Here is a 15,366-nt window from a genome sequence, read left to right as displayed (position 1 = left end):
CCGCTCCGCGGAGTCCGCCGCGAAGCCTCTGGCCTAGGGGAGGGAGGCGGGGGCCCAACACTGTTTTATTTTTTTAACCTGGTGGAAGTTTTCATGTAACCACTTTGCAAGAAAGGATAAACACAGTCTTGGCTTAAATATATGTTAGCCTGAAATATAGATGTGGGCTATAAATGAAGTATTTCCACCCAAGATCCCAATTCATTGGAGTCTATAAAAGTATGGCAGTAAGTGGACAGCGTTTAACTGACAGAGTTAAATGCAATACATGCGGCACTTTTATATTGCATAGAGGAGGAACTAGTCTAAGAAAATATTCACATCAAGAGTGATCATAAATGGCCTGGTAGGCGCAAATTATATTAAAAAAGTCATTGGGTATAAAAAAAAAAGTCAGTAAACCTATGGAAATGAGTAAAAAGGTCTGCGGATATTTTTCTTTCGCTATCAAACTGCATTAGAGAATGTTCGCTGCATAACAATTATTCAGCAACTAGATAAAGATTAATCTTTCCATGGCCCTCAGTTGATCTCGGTTCTTAAGTATTAGTGCACTTTTGCCATGGGTCAAAAATATAGTAGTATGTTAGAAAGGCAAAGTAGTATGAATTGTTCAGTGGAATGGCTTCTCTGACAGTAGGACTGACTTTACTGCCAATGTTGAATGCTTATCCTATGTGTAGCAATGAATGATGCAAATTTTCTCATATGATAACATGTTATTAGAAGACCAGCCTGCGATTTAGAGAAAAGTTAATTACATCTGTCCCCTTCAACCTAGAGAGATGTAGTGATTCACCTTTATTAGAATTGAATCGTTCTAGATTGGTATCTCTGCCTACAAGTTCTCTACTAAAAATCACAATTGCAAGCCTGTCAAAGGCTGATTTAGTGAAAGGCACCGTTGAACACTAGAGTTCCTTCAAAGAAAGGAATGTTTTCTTTATTTTTTTTTTCACTTTTTATTTGCCTGGGTTATAAATCCATTTGTTGGTGTCACCCACTTCTAGGGTGGTTATTTCTTTCTCAGTACATGACTTAAATGTGAATCATCCACAGACCCATCGAGAATTTATTACTCAAGTCAAGTTAACATATTGCAATTAACAAGTTGCTTCTACCAGACTCCTATGTAGCACACCAAGAAAGGTATTACTGTACTGGAAGTATTAACAGTTGAGTGAAGCTGTGGTACTACAGCTGATGCTCTGCAATTCCAGGAATAGAATGAACACTTCTAGAACTGAGTAATTATGTACAGCTGTCTCTGCTTCCTTTGCTTGGCAATAACAGCAGGGCATGAAGAAGTTGACTAAGGACTTGGATTCTACAGAGCAGGTGAGCTAAAGTGTTAGAAAAATCAAACAATATCCAAGTAAGAGGTGAATATTAACTAGAACTATGAGACAAGTTGCAGTAACTGGCAGCTATAGTTTGCTCCAGTAATCATTCTGTTTGTTTTTGCATTCTGTTTGTTTTTGCATTCCCCCCATCTTGAATCTTTATAAAGAAGATTGACTCATTTAAATATGAATTGTAGCACATATCCCTGTAATATCCTTTCAGCCCACCATAATTTTAGTTGTACTTGCAGTTGTACTTGCATTTGGCCCTGCAACCTCAGGTTCTCTTAAACTGAAATAATCATGTTGCATTTTTCTATTTTTTTTCCTTCAAGATCTTCCTGTTACACACTAATCTGCAACTCAAGAGAAGCTCAGAATCCATGAGATAAAATATAGCCGTTGGGATATAATATAGCTGAGTGAGATTGCACTAGGAACTCGTGGATAAATGCCCCTTCCTATTGTCTTTAAATAGTAATATTGGAAAAGTTCTATATGCTTTGCTAAGGTCTCAGAAAACTTTAACCTTTCACTACTCAAAGCAAATATTTCACTACTACTCTTTTTTTCTTTTTCTTTTCTTTTGTTTATTACCTGTCTCACTCCCCACTTCTACTTCTACCTCTTGAATCACCTCACAAATAAATTACCTGTACCTCAATCCTTGTTAAACCTCCACTATGGAGGCAAGCATGTTGTTCAAACTGAAAATGGTAGTAAACACCCTATTTTGCTTTTGTATTTCTACTTTTTATAATAATTATTGGTATATGACGGTACTTAATATTTAGGTTTTGCCAAGTTTCTAAGCCATTGACACAGGGGAGCACAAAATTTAAAGGGTCATTTAACCTGAGCAGAGTGGACGTAAACAATGACAACAAAAGCACTTTGTGCATGTTTTCGTAAATATTTTTGTCAACAGAAATCAAAAGGAAGCAAAAATAAAAATAGGTTAATCAACAGAGACACTTGAATATGTTTCAAGAAACAAAAGAAAAAAAGAAAGATATGCAGAAATAGTTCTAATGATAGCATACTTGTAATTCGTACTCTTCTTACTTTCTTTTCTCCTGTTATCTCTGCTCTCACTACCACTGTCTTTCTAATTTCTGCTATACCATTCTTGTATATTTCTGTAAATGGCACTGGTATTATTGATGGGCTTATTTTTTTTTCCCCCTGAAATGAACCGTGCTACTTTTGGAACTCATGTTTTAGAACAATTATAAGTTTAAGCTCATAACTGACGTCTACAAAAAGCAAGTCTTCTGGCCCCTGAAAGGTTATGGCCAATCTCCTCCAGCCTATTGATCAGTGTCTAAAGAGGCAGAATCAAGATCCACATCATAAGCATAGGTAGTTCTTTCAAAAGGAAATGTGTTTAAAATATTTTTGGCAAATTAGTCTGATTGTTAATCTGTGTATATGATAAGTAATTTTATAAAGATTTATAAGATAAATAAATGAATTTGATGTTGGCAAAAGAAAAGGGAGGTAGAAGGAGGGGAAAAACAGAATTCAATATGCTGTGTACATGTACCAATACCCTACAATTAATATAATCCTTATGTAATTGAAAAATGTACAGATGAAAAAAAATTTTAAAGGAGCACAAAGACATAGTGGCACATTCCTGTAATATGAACATTGTGGAGAGTAGGGTGGGATTCCAGGCAGTATAACAGCCCAGCCTGTGCAAGTTAGCAAGACCCATCTCAAATAAATATGGGGATATACCTCGCTACAGAGTCTCTTAATTCAATCCCCAGTACTGAAAAAAAATAAATTTAAAAAAATTGAAAGCTAGGATAGGAAAAAAATGACTGTCAAAGATATCTCATATCCAAATTATCTTTTGCTGTTTTGTTAATGAATCTTTTTCTGTATAATTCCAAATGTATGTAAATAATGTAGCACTTCCTGTTTATATACAAATGGTATTATAAAATAGTTGGGAAATTTTGAATTTCACTGTTTAAAGGTTAGCTTTGTCATCTTATAAGGATGCTTTGTATACTTTCATTAAATCTTGATTATATTATATGGATAGTATAACTAATACGCTCATGAGCCATTTTTTCTGATACAAATGCTTTAAAAGAAATCTAAGAAATTTTGAAATCTGTTTAAATGTTCATGGAAGTGCATTGCTTAACAACATATTAATAATCATATTACACCTTTAAATATAAATGAGTAAGAAATTTCTAACATAAATATCAATTTGTGGTAAAATTTTAACAAAAACACGTTGAATACCTCAAGCTCCTTTCTTCTTAAAAAGGATTTTAGTAAGCAATCCTTTATATGTAAAATGTCCAGTATGGAAACTGAAAACTGGCTGAAAAATTAGAATTTTTTTTCTGAAATCTGGCTCATCATTGTCTCCAAACTGCAAATTTCCTGTTTATATTGTTGTCGTGACATAGAATCGCATGTTGTTCTTTTTCAACCTTTATTTTTCTAAGCCAGACTGACTGAGTGTGCTAGAAGGAAAATTATTTTCTTCTGGAAATTAATTAGTTTGACTTTAACTCAAGACAAGAGATTCTGCTAGCTGTCAGCTACTATTTGGGTCTCTAGCTAATTAAAGCTTCAAGGAAGCCTATTAAATTTGTTCAATACCCAAGCCCCCTTTTAAACATCTTCTAGGTTGACATAAAAGAAATGATGTTGATATCATTGCTCATATATATCGTTTATTGCCTTTGTATTGAAAATTAAACAATATGCATCTACTTAACTGTGCCACTTTTTGTGGCAAATGATTAGAAATGATTAGATATTTAACATACAATAATTATATTATGCTGCTATATCCATTTATATTATAATAAAACAAATGTAAGAATAATTTAGAGTTCCATGTTCTGGAATAGTTTTCAGAATATTATATGTTTATATTTTCAGAGAAACAGTTTTACACTTATAAAATTTCCTGCTAAAATAGAAAATAGAAGTTATTTACCAAATTTTGCTAACTCAAGCCACTATCAATTTAATAACTAGAATTGCTAGGCTTAGAAACAGGAATATCTACTCAGTAGAATTTTTAAGCTTGATGGTAAGGAAAAAAAAGACTGTGTTTTCTGTGATTACATCTACATTTTAATAAGCTCTGTACTAGACTCCCTTAATTCTCATTTGTACAGTTTAGAACGTGGAGTCATCTGACGTGTATCTCTGGTTTCCCTAAGAAATAATGTGCAATCTCCATCTATGAAAACATGGTTCTAAGCATCTCTTCCTTCTTCCTCTTAATTTGTACTAATTTCACTGTATGCTATGGTAGCTAGTACCCACATAAGGCACTTAAAATTGAGTTTGAATCTTTCTATTTTTACATTTTTAGTTTAATGCAAATGCCTCATGGTTAGCAGTTGATTTGTGTAAGTTTTCCTTTTTCAATATTCTTTGCAGTACAATAGCTATGAATTTGAGAGACTGAAGTTGTCTTTTTCTCTACGCTTACAACACAGACTGCATTGTTTCTAGAAAGTCACCTCCAAATTTATAGAGAGGAAGATTGTAAGATCATTTCTTTCAGGAAAAAATAATTTCAGTGTAGAATAACATCTGGGAAGCAGGTCTTAATATTTTAACAACAGAAATACTACAGTGGTTTCTAGAAAAGATAATCAAACTATTCTTAAGAATGCAAGCCAGAATTTTCCCTTATTTATAACACCATGCATATCACTTCATTACTCCTGGTATGGCAATATCTATCAAGTTGTGGCACTACAAATATTGTGTAGTAAAGGCCCCTAACCTTTCTGACACTGACGAATATATCATATTTGATTTGGTAAAGATGAGACTTATAATTTAATAGGGATTAATCTGGGAGTTATTTGCTTCAAAATTATGCAACAATATTTACATGTGTGCTAAAAGTTTTTTTGAGAGTAGAGAGATGGCTCTCAAAATTCTCAAGTGTTTTATTTGTATGACTTTATTGTCTTACATCATTAGGGCTGTGCAAGGAAAATAAATTATTTTCACAATTGCTTAGATGAAATGGGATAATATTCATTTAAACAACAAAAGAAAGAAGCCATTACTGACGCTGGAGAAGAATGTAACACAAAATTAATATTTAATATCTCTCTAACCCTATTATACTCTAGACTTCAATTCTGTAAGTTGTCTTGTGCCCAATATGCTGGGTTAAAATTTTATAGACTTTCATTAAATGAAAGAAAAACAAAGGCAATTGTATTTACTCATATAGGCAATTTATTGAGGCCTTGTGAATACTTTTAAAATATTTTCATATATATTAATTTTTAAATTTTTATGAGTACATATTTATAATACACAATGATCACATTCATCAGGAAAGTTGGCACCTAACACATCTTAGTTCTTTTTGTGTCTTTTTCCCTCCTCCTCCTTCCCCACACCCTCTATCTCTTGGTTATGATCCCATTTATAAAAGATTAGAAAAATCTTATTACCGCATTTTGGATAGTTTAGACATTGTTTAGCAAATATTTCAGGGAAGTTTGGAATTTGGAAAAAGACAGAGCTCAGCAAAGCATAAATATTCTGCTCTGTTCAGGATCATGTATCAAAATGTTACTAATGAACTACTTGAAATGGTTACTGTAAGCCAAGAGGCATATCTCTAGAGGAATAGAGTATGTAGCTGATACTATTAGTGTAAATTCAAATACACTGAAACCATGAAGGTAAGATACTGGGGAGACAGGTATAGACAGCTATCCAGTTGCCAGTTCGGGTCTGGAATTTGGAATGTAGTTATTAACATAAGAATAATGTCTAGTATCATGGATACAGGTGTAATGTAAAAGAACAGCAAGGCTAAAGGTGAAATAAGCGATGGCATAGTGAAGGACAAGCAAAGGAAAACCAGGGGTTAATGAAATAGGACACAGGGAGAATGCACTACCACAGAGGTCAAGGGTGAAGGCAAGATGATGAAGGGTTATTACTGTTGCCACAAGAGCACTCTAGTTCATAAATTTTTCTTATTAGTAAGCTTTTGAGAAAGTTATTAGTGAAAGACAATTTGGAGAAGGATGAAGGAATACTTTAAAATGAATCAACAGATTGATTACATAATTAAAATCCCAGACATGGGATTTAACAGAAAGTACAAACATTTTTATGGCCACTATATCAACTTTCCAAATGCTTCGAAATACAACATGCCCAAGAAAGTTTGTATCAGGGCAACAATGAATATTCTCATAAAGACATGGGCAATTACATATAAATAAAATATTACTTTAATTTTTAAAAACTCACTTCCTTCTCAGGGCTTCAAGTGCCATTTATAAGGTACAGTTGCAGTAAGTCCACTAGGAACATACAATTTGTTCAGAGGGACCTCTCATTACAAACATTCCTAGATGTGAGCAAATTGCAGAAGTAGCTCAGGTGTCTACTGGACATTGTCATGGTTGGGCTTCTGTGCTAACCTATTCTAGTTATTATTATATATATTGTATAATGCTATACTGCACAGGAGCACAATAGAGTCAGGCACTTACTGTATTTTTATGTGTTTAGTTTTTTAAACACTTTAGACACACTTTGTTGAACCTACCAATGAATCTGTCTTACAAGTGTTCTCCTGCAATGGAGCTTGATCATAAGTCGGGGACTTACTATACGAACAATAGAGTATTCTTAAGCTCACAACTAACTTTACAACACATTCCCATAAATACCTGAGACTCACAATATGAGTAGCATCCCTAAGATCTTATAGTTAGAAACACAGTATTTAAGCCTAAATATCCAATATCTAAACTTAAACTAGAATATGTTGAATTACCTCTTTAAATTATTCTGTTTTATCTATGTTACATTACATCCAGATATGAAGAAATAGAGCCTTAATATTTATTGTGAAGAAAACTAGAAAGTACCTTACAAATCTCTAAGATTTGAGAAATAAGGTTTGTTGCTACACTGTCAATAAAATTAGAGCGCTAGCTTTGGAGTCAGTTGCAACCAGATAGGATGACTAATTTCATTACATTTTTATTTATTTTGGGGGGGATTTTTGTAGTGCCTTTGTAATTCAGTTTCTCATTGGAAAAACAGAAATAGTAAATCTACCTCCAAGTTTATGTGAAAATAGGTTGAAATAATTTAGGAAATGTACAGTATATTGTATATGTTACATTTTAAAAAGAAATAATGTCAGTATATTAAAGTCATAATCATTGTTACCCTCATCCACTGGTGATCATCAACAAGCTAGTTTTTAAACTTACAAAATAAAACGCCATTTCCCATCAAATTAATGCTTTATTCTCTTTGTGCTTCTATTACAAAATACCATGACCTACAAGCTGGGAATTCAGAGCATCTGCAGGCCCCCCTCTGGTGAAGGCCGCTCTCCACTTCCAGGGAGGGGCCTTGTGGTCTGCCTGTGCCAGAGGGGTGGGAAGGCTGTAGATTATTTACACTGGAATGATTTAATTATTTCAAATCATCAGCATGTGCTTGTGCATTTTAACTTCTTTCATTTATCTTTTTAGTATTCAGTGAACATGTTTTAAAAAATTCTAAATTTTGTATTTGCTTTTATAAGTTACATTTATAAGTATTTTATTCTTTTTGTTCTGTTAAAATATAATTATTTTCTTAAATTAATGTTCATATTGCTTATTAATGTATAATTCATTAAAGAAACAATTCAATTTTGTATAGAATCATATCTTGGGATGTGGCTGAATTTATTTATGTTACATGTGTATATGTGCATACACAATACACACATTTTAGGTTTTACTGTTAAAATATTGTGTTATTTGATTATCCTAGAGTCAATTTCCTTAGACTACTCCTAAAAAGCTGTTCACTCAATTAGTACAACTAATTTTTAGTATACATTTTTTCTTACTAGAGTTTGGTTTCCTTTTTAGTGGCAGATATCCAACAATGCAGAGAATGGTTAGGCCAATTTTCAGAAGATCCTGGTAGATTTGCAGAAGAATTTCAAACTTTGACTCTTGCATTTGACATCTCTTGGACAAAGGTCCAGTTTGCCTTGGTGACTTGCTGTATCCCAGATGAAAAATAAAGAATCAAAGGAGGCTAAGAGAAAATGAAGATGAACAATATGCTTCAGTGAGAGAAAATAATTACTCTGAAGACATTGTTCCTCTGAAAGGAGCAATGGGATTATAATTCTAGAGATGGTCTAAACACAAGATCTAAAATGATAACTGCTCTTATAATTGGAATAAAAAGATGCATTAAGACTCTTTTTAATTAGGAAAGGGTAAGATAGTTTACACAAGTTACAAAGAGGAAAATCCAGCTATCTTTCATAGCCACTTAATAGAAGTTTTATATAAATATATAAACAGATCCATCTTCTAAGGAAAGACAGCCTTTATTGGGACAATACTTCATTAGGCAATAATTCCCAGATATCCAGCAAAAATTCCAAAAACCTCAGATGGACCCCAGTTCCTATAACTCAATTGCTGGACACAGCCTTTTCTGTGTTCAACAGTCTGGATCTACATGAGGATGAAAAGGAAAAGGGCTGAGAATAAAGCCTGCTCAAAAGTATGGCCTTTGCAACTGGCAATGTTGTAATCACTCCTAACTCATCCAAGGCAAAATCAGAGGCCAATAAAAGAGCTCCTGCTTTGAATAAAATGACAAACTTTAAATACAATTCAGAGACTGAACCAAGCCATCGCCTGGGCCCTTTATTCCATATTTCAGGTTGCCAAAGTGCCTGGCTCAGGGCACTGGAGGATTGACTGTCTCCAACCCTAGGTAGGGGCTAGACCAGCCAAAACCATTCACCTCTCACTCTGAGGAAGAAAACTGAAGGGGCTTGGGACAATCTGCAATGCCCTAGTCCACAGAAATCTCCATCTCCTATGAGGAACCCTGAATGACACTGGACATCATTGCTAAGAAAATTCAACTGCGCACCAATATAGGAGCAGCTTACTCTTATTTATCTTCTTCCTATGGTAAATCCTCCACTAGATCTATGATCAAAATTGGAGTTGAGGGGACACCTAGTGGGAATTTGTTTATATTTGCTTTGACTCATCAATTCAATAGTTCAATGTTCATCCATAAGGTTTTAATTGTCCCATGGTGACCTACTACATTACTAGGGATAGACTTAGTGAAATTGGTGGGAGTTCTGCAATTCTGGAAAAGTCAAAGGGGAATTAACCTGTTGGGACTATACCAGGTGTACCTAAATTAGTTAGCCAACTGGTGAATCCTGCTGCATGGTATAATGGAATGCATGGGAGTGAAAATTCAGCAATTCTAGTAGCTATAAAGCTAAACGATCCCAACGAAGTTCCCAACAAAAACCAATATTCAAAGAAGAGATGCTTAAAGCCCTTCATGCTCTCTCAAAGACAGACTTCTCATGCATGGCTTTCTGCTAACTTTTAAGTTCCTTTGCAATACTTCCATTCTTCACACACTAAAACTTTCAAGAGAATACAGGATGCTACAAGACCTCTGCCTGATTAATGAAACAGTAATTCCAGTACACCCTCTGGAGGCAGGAGTATACAATCCTCTCCCAAATTCCAGAAAACACAACTTGGTTCTCTGCTTTAGACCTCAGAGATACTTTGTTTATTATTCCCCTCCTCCCAGATTCCCCACTCCTGTTTGCTTTTAAATATAAAAATACCATTTCAAAGGAAAAACAATAATAAACTTGGACATTTCTTCTATGGAGATTTAGAGATAGCCTTCACATATTTGATCAGGCACTGGAAAAAGACTTAAGGAATCTAGAGCTTAAATAGGAAACCATCCTACAGCACATAGATGATATTATAATCTCCAGGCCAACTTGGCAGATATCCAGCCATAGTACTATCCATACCCTTGATTTTTCAGCTAAGAATGGATATAAAATCTCAAATAAAAGTTATCAAATATCTCTTCAGAGAATCTAATGTTTAGGAGACATTCTTACACCTCAGGAATGCAGTATTCTAGGGATCAGATCCAGGCTATTGTTGATCTTGGATCTACTGCCTCCAAACAACAGTGTCATTCCTTCCCAGGAATGATTGGTTTCAGTTGGCTCTAATTTTGGATTAATGGCAATGCTTTTATACAAGGTTGTCAAAGGTCTTGAGTCTGAGCGTTTAGAATGGACAAAAGTGATGGACAATTACTTTTGAGAAATAAAGCACGTTCTCGTTCAGGGCCCAACACTAGAAATACATAACTTAAGAAAATCCTTGCTTGCTTGGGTATCTTGAACCTAACACTGTGACAGAAACCCTGCTCAGTAGCATACTTTTCTAGAAGGCTAAATGAAGTAGCTTTGGGATGGCCGACCCTGCCTGGAAGCAACAGTAAATACAATTATGCTATAGAAGAAGCTAGAAAACTAACTTTGGGGCAAAAAAAATAGTAAACCTAACTCCCCATCAATTTGAGGCTATTGTTGAGAGAGAAAGTCACTTGTGGTTGACAGAGGGGTGACTTACCAAATAGCTGGGCATTGATCTAGACACCACTTGGTTTTACCATAAAGACTTGCACTACTCTAATCCTGCTTCAATGATACCTAAAGGTTCAGAGGTTAGCCACTCCTGAGAACAGTTGATTTCTCAGACCTATGAAAGTAGTAAGACATCAATGATCAGCACCTCCAAACCCCTTAGGAGGCATGGCTCACTGAGAGAAGTAGCTTTTCCCAAGAAGGATATCAAAAGGCAGATTATATGGTTTCCAGGTCATTGTGACCATACCTCTTATGTCAGGGACCTCTGCTCCAAAAGCAGAGCTCATAGTGCTTAGTTGGCCATTGATATTTGGCAAATGCAAGAAATTAAATATAGATTTTTAGTATACCTTTCTGGTTCTGCATACCCAAGTAGCAATGTAAAAGAAAGGACTTTCTAACTAATATTCAGTGATCTATAAAGCATAAATAAGAAATTCTACAACTCCCAGAGGCAGGCTATTTTCCCAGGCAGGTTGCTGTCATTCACTGACAGAGACACCAAAGAGACATATCTAAAGTGTCCTTGGGAACCAGAAAGCTGACAGAGAAGCAAAAAGGGCAGCCTCATAGTATTTAAAGGCTTTAAATTTGTTTTTAAGTTTCCAAAGAACCATTAAAACCAGTCTACACCAACAAAGAAGATAATAAATGAGCTTAAGGGGTGATTAAGAAGACAACAACCCCTGTGAATCTCTGGAAAGATCTAAGGGTCCTCTTCAAAAAGTGAGACTCCAGTACTGCTCCAAAGCAGATAACTAGATTCACTAATGACCCCTGATGCATCACAGCTGGGCACCTATATTGGGATTCAATTTTTAATTGGATCCATAATGTGAGTAGTCCTGCTAGGCCTGCACTTCTCAGTCTCTTGGTCGTTTATTGAAAATCCCTCTTAGATATACTTTCTTCTCCACAGGAAGCATGGAAACAAAACTCCTGAGAAAACTTTTCCTAACTAAGAACCCAGAAAAATAATGTCTCTAATTGCTGGATGTTATTCCATCTTTGAAAAGAGACCAGGAAATATCCTGACTTGTTCCTATCCAGACCTATTCTCATATTTGGTCTCTGCCTCCTCAACCTAATAGTAAAGTTTATCCATTCAGGGCTTCAGATGGTGATCTGAATCATCTGATGGTGATGTACAGCCTGTGAGTCTCCTGAGAAAGTCATAGTGCTTCTCCTCATAAAATGGCAGCTCAACTGCTCTTGAAATACAAGCAGTCTTTTCTCATTGTTTTCTAACAGGGTCTTTTCCCCAGCTGGTGATTGCCAACATCCCAAGATAGTCAGAGAGCACATAATCCCTATTGGATGAGCCTACTGCCCCTTTAAACTGGAAGTAGCCATATGAAATAGGGACTTTCAACCCCTCTATAAATCTTGAGGAGTTATGGGAATTTATGGCCCTAATGGGGAAACATGGTAGGAGATTAAGATGGGGCAAAAAAGCTACACGAGTTGTTATGACTTGTCAATCACAAAGACTCAAGACACGTCTGTAGAACACAGTTTCCAAGCCCTAAACCTGGGACCAACCATAAAGTTCTATGGCAATTTTTGTAAATAGACTTTTGTAAACAAAGTAGTTGATATTAATAGTTGATAGAAATTATTTTGTATAGCATTTAAAACCCATAATATGAAGAGCATGTCATCACATTCCTGTCACATTTTGAGCTGAGAAGTATAACAAGTCCACCATTAAAGAAGTAAACATTCTTTGTGAGATAGAAAGAGTATATATAATTTATTGCTTTTGTTTCTTCTGTTTGTGTGTGTAAAGAAACTCCGAGTTAAGTTCTAAGATTTTTTCAGCATAGATGTTCAAGTAAGTTTACTTCTTATTCCTTTTCCCTCTGTATTTTAATATTGATTTTATGGATTTACATTTTACTGAGCCTTTTTATTTATTGTATCTATACATCTTTTATAAATTATATTAGTTACTTTTTAGAATTACACAGGCTCTACTTTTTCTTAAGTAACCATATGATGCATATTTCTATTTTTGAAGGAAATGTAGCTAACATGAAGGATAGATGAATAGGTTATTTAAAACTTACTGCATTTTATAACAATTAGAAATTTGGTTTAATCTATTAATTAAAAAGAGGTTAGAAAAAAAAAGGTGGGCAGAAGGGCTGGTGATTCACCTCCGTGGTATCATGCCTGCCTTGCAAGAGCAAGGTCCCGAGTTCTATGAAAGAGGACAGAAGCCATGCGCAAGAATGTAAGTGGAAAATATTAACAGCATAGCAAGTGAAAAAAATACAAAATGCTACATATTAGAAAAAATATGTGTGTTAGAATATCGAAAAGCAATTAGAACTATTATTAAATATAAATTTTCTGAGAGAAAGGCTTATAAGTTGGATGGTCATAGAGAAGGCAAATAGATAATTATTACTCATGGTGTCTAGTGTGAAATAGTGGTAAGTTGTCATCATTGGTAAAATGGCAAACAAAGGGCTATTGGAATAGGAGGGAGTTGAAAGGACAGAGATGAGTAAACAGAGGAAATCACAGAATGCTATCTTGGAGACATTTTCATGAATAATTAAGCTATTCCTAATTATATCCTTGTGTAGGATACTACACAAGTCCTAACAAAACAGCCTTCTATGGTTTAATATTAAAGTATTATCTATAACAACATTTATGTTGGCATCAAAAAAAGATTCATACCACCACAAGACAGTGGAGGAATATAAAAAAACTTCAAAATACTTTTAAAGATTACCAGAATTTTTAGAACAGCAACACTTGTGTCATTTACATGTGTGATTATCATTATTTGCACTGGTTGAAAATTAGAGATGATATTATATTCTTCAGGACATACTATCACAGGCCTAATGGCTTGAATTACACTGTTTTCACATATTATACAAATCTCATGTAAATACTTATATTTTGGAGATCTAATGTATCTAATTTCTTATCACTTTATTCAGATATTCTCAAAACTTCCTAGAATTATTACATCCAAGGAGAACTATATAAGAAGAGATCAAAGCTGCTTTGAAAATCAAATTATGTCCTGGAAAAATGAAAATCTGTAAGTTTTTAGAAAAGGATATGAATTTCAAAAGCCACATCCAACCCCTCAGGAAATATTTTGTGCTGCTACTACAATGGCAATGCCCTAGTTTTCATGTACTTTGGCCTAGCAAGACAGGCTTTATCAATGAAGTTTACAGAGATAGATTTTTTTAAACCTCAAACTTAAAATATTTTAAATAAGTGTTTTTTCACCAATATGCATATTGCATAAATTTTGTTTTAAATAAAATATGTTGACTCGACATATAAGTATTTTTACATATTTATAATATAAGTAAATAAAATTGTTAGACGTACAGATTGCGCAAATAATAGCTATAGAATATCTGACTCAGGCAGTGGAAGAATAGCTTACCTAAAAACAACTCTCTTAGCACAGAGAGCTATCTAATTCTTATTTGATCAAAAAAGTATGAAAATCTTCCAGTTAAGGTAAGAATACATCAAAAACATGAAGGCGCAAGATTGTACAAAGGCCAGAAGCTTGCACAATGTTGTCTTCTTTCTTTGAAGTTTTTGACAGTTCTAATGTAGGTGCTGAGAGACAAAACATTTGGCGCAGCTTCGTCACAGTCTCAGAACCTGGAGCCAAACCACTGGAGCCCGACGTCTGAGGAAGACATGAGAATGAATAAGACAAGAATCGTCATGGGAACAAAGAGCAGGTACACTTCTGACATTCTATTTTGTAGGAAAAGAAAACTGTTTACATATATCAAATTAATAGATTTTCTTTGTGTCACAATATATTGAAAAATGTATTTTTCTTATTTTTCTCTTAGTTGTATCCATGTGCTTTTGTAGTATTTTACCTTGTGTTACTTACCTTCATTATGGGTGTTTGCTACACATGTATTATCACATCTTGAATATTTTCCATCCCTCTCTGCCATCACGACTTCCCTCTCTTTCAACACTGCTGTAGTTCTGCACAGTCTGCCTTTTTGTTTCCTACCACACATCTCCTTATTTTACTTCTTTTTAATATTTCCTGTTTCCCGGGTAAGAAAATCATATGACATTCAAAATTCATGTTTAGCCATGGGTAAATGAAAATGAAAACAACTCTGAGATTTCATCTTATGAGAGTCACAAAGGCTTTCACCAAGAACACATCACTCATGTACACACATGGAGGTACACCCACTCACACAGTGTTGGCAAAAATGTGTGTGTCTGTGTGTGAAACACTTCCACATTGTTGGAGAGAATATAAACTAGTACAGAAACTACAGAAGTCAGTAGGGAGATTCCTCAAAAATCTAAAAAAGGAAACTCCACTTGATTCAAGTTTGCTTTTGTTTGATATATTTCCAACAGAGTTAACAACTTCGCACTACATTTGTCATACTATAAACCCCATGTTTATAGCAGTGCAATTCACAAGAGCCAAGCTTTGAAAACAGTCTAGATGTCTACCAATAGATGAATGGATTTTTAAAAATGTGAGAT

At 34.6% G+C, this 15,366-nt stretch overlaps 1 pseudogene; it reads right to left on the bottom strand.

Annotated features, from left to right (window-relative positions):
- The window catches only part of LOC104872779, a 42,965-nt pseudogene that overhangs the window by 1,972 nt on the left and 25,627 nt on the right, over positions 1–15,366 (bottom strand).

Source organism: Fukomys damarensis, unplaced genomic scaffold (genome assembly GCF_012274545.1).
Source record: "Fukomys damarensis isolate Sample0158 unplaced genomic scaffold, DMR_v1.0_HiC HiC_scaffold_33, whole genome shotgun sequence".
NCBI classification, from domain to species: Eukaryota; Metazoa; Chordata; class Mammalia; order Rodentia; family Bathyergidae; genus Fukomys; species Fukomys damarensis.
This window is presented reverse-complemented; position numbering and strand designations above follow the sequence as displayed.